We start from the raw sequence: 2,500 nt of genomic DNA, 5'->3' as shown, positions 1-2,500 counted from the left end.
ATAGGTGTATAGGCGTTTGTTTATTTTTCTTTGTAAATTCCATTTTACACGAGTCGACTTCGAAGTTAAGCTTTAGGAGGCTTCTCTAGTGTGGACTATTTTCAAGCTTTTCCGAAACTGTACCAGGTCGCCCCAGTTTTTCACACCAATCTGGCATGCGACTCCGTCTCGAAGAAGAAACCTCCACTTTCTTTCCGAGAAATGTCACTCTTTCCCACCTTCATCTTCTGCGTCGTCATGGCCCTTTTCCTGTCGGGATGCGACGGCAAATCGCGAGGCCGGTGGCGTGTGCCTCTCTGTGCTTAAATACACACATGTGCAGGGAGTGCCTGGGTGTACCAATGCAAATGTGCTCTCCGTGCAGGGTATACATAAATACTAACATAGACCTTGTTCTTCGCGGGCGTGCAGTTTGCTTACATGCGACCGTGATCTCTCTCGGCGAGCTAGCCGAGGAGTCTGACGCCCACTCCGACACGCACGGAATTCTTAGTCTCGAGCCTCAAGGTTGTCGCGTGAACCAAAAAGCCACTGACCAAGACACCTTTTTGTCTCCGAACAGCTGATGGCCGAGAGGAGCGTTCTGTATCTGGTTGCGTGACAGACAGCGTTCGTTGTGTGACGAGAACCAGAAGAGAGATCGAAGCGAGGAGAGCCACACAAGCGGACGGACACACACGCAGGGAGACAGCAGATAGCATTCAGTGAAATAATGTCTACACACACACACACACACGCATATATATATATATATATATATATATATATATATATATATATATATATATATATATATATATATATATATATATATATATATATATATACAGAGAGAGGAAAAGAGAGTGGGAGGGGGTCGAGAGCGAGAGAGAGAGAGGGAGCGAGAAGGAGAGAGAGAGAGAGAGAGAGAGAGAGAGAGAGAGAGAGAGAGAGAGAGAGAGAGAGAGAGAGAGAGAGAGAGAGAGAGAGGAGAGAAAGAGAGGGAGGAAAAGAGAGAGAGAGAGGGTGGGGGGAGAAAAGGAGAGAAAGAGATAATTGATAACGATAATCAATAATAATAATAATTTAGTTTTATTTCATTTATTACAGTGGATATTCTTGGTGTGACATGCTGTCTATTATATTTTGCTTCCACATAACTCCCTTTGTGCAAGGAATGGCTGGGGTTAAAATCCACTGGCGGCGAGGGATTTGAACGCGGGTCACCAAGATTGCTAGATGAGATCACTACCGCTGCACCACACAGCACACACACACAGAGAGAGAGAGAGAGAGAGAGAGAGAGAGAGAGAGAGAGAGAGAGAGAGAGAGAGAGAGAGAGAGAGAGAGAGAGTAAGGGAGAGAGAGAGAGTAAGGGAGAGAGAGAGAGAGAGAGAGGGGAGAGAGAGAGAGAGAGAGAGAGAGAGAGAGAGAGAGAGAGAGAGAGACAGACAGACAGACAGACAGACAGACAGACAGACAGACAGACAGACAAACAGACAGACAGAAAGAGAGATTGAGAGACAGAGAGAGAGCCCGAGAGGCTTAGAGAGAGAGAGCAAGAGAAGCGTACCTGAAAGAAAGTAGGAAAGAAAGAGAGAGAGAGAGAGAGCAAGAGAAGCGTTCCTGAGAGAAAAAGAAAGAGAGAGAGAGAGAGAGCAAGAGAAGCGTTCCTGAGAGAAAAAGAAAGAGAGAGCCCTGATCAGGTGCACCGTTACCTTGTCCTTGACCGGGAAATCGCCACCCGTTCTTGTCCCGCTTCCCTCCTGTCGCTTCGAGCCTTCTTCTCGTGCAGTGTTTCCGGCTTATGGGTCTTTTCAGCAAGGGAAAGGTCGGACGCATTCGTCTTATCTTTCTTTTGACATTGTAGTGGGAAGAAAACGTTACTTAATTACAGGTGCGACTTATCATCTATGAGTGAACGTTGTAGCTATACAAAGTTCAGCGTTTGTTTATCACGACTGTATGTTTTGAGAAACAAAGTAAGAAAAGAAAGGAAAATAAGATAAGAAAAGAAAAGAAAGGGGAAAAACACTGCATAAAGAAAAAGAAGGAAAAGTGAAAAAAATGAAAAATAGAAAAATAGAAAAGAGAGAAAAAAAAAGAAAACACGCACACACACATACACGTGTACACGTGTGTGTGTGTGTGTGTGTGTGTGTGTGTGTGTGTGTGTGTGTTTGTGTGTGTGTGTGTGTGTGTGTGTGTGTGTTAGAGCATAATTCTAAATGAAATGACTTACCGCTTGTTGACAAAGATAAAAACAGAGATGTTTCTTTGTAAAACTATTTCGCAAAGTGAATTACTTCTCATACTGTGCTGGTATATGACACCTGTAATCTGGTTTCCCTTCGCCGGCAGGCTGACTGCCGTTACTCGAAGCGTCCATTCCCAGCGAGCGTCTCGGAGCAACAAATGTGCGAATCCCGGAGCAAGAAAAGTCAGGGGCATTAGAGGAAAGCGGACAGGGCAAGGGGAGCACATAACGGGCTGGCCCGCGGCTGCGCGAAAGCTGCAGGGA

The 2,500-nt window shown here is 45.5% G+C and overlaps 1 protein-coding gene across 1 annotated transcript in view; it reads right to left on the bottom strand.

Moving 5' to 3' along the window:
* Positions 1–2,500, bottom strand: part of LOC119577891 (serine proteinase stubble-like) — a 59,804-nt gene that overhangs the window by 30,512 nt on the left and 26,792 nt on the right. The window lies entirely within an intron of this gene.

The sequence above is a fragment of the Penaeus monodon genome, chromosome 10 (assembly GCF_015228065.2).
Source record: "Penaeus monodon isolate SGIC_2016 chromosome 10, NSTDA_Pmon_1, whole genome shotgun sequence".
Lineage (NCBI taxonomy): Eukaryota > Metazoa > Arthropoda > Malacostraca > Decapoda > Penaeidae > Penaeus > Penaeus monodon.
Note: the sequence above shows the minus strand (reverse complement) of the source record. Positions and strands in the feature narration are given on the sequence as shown.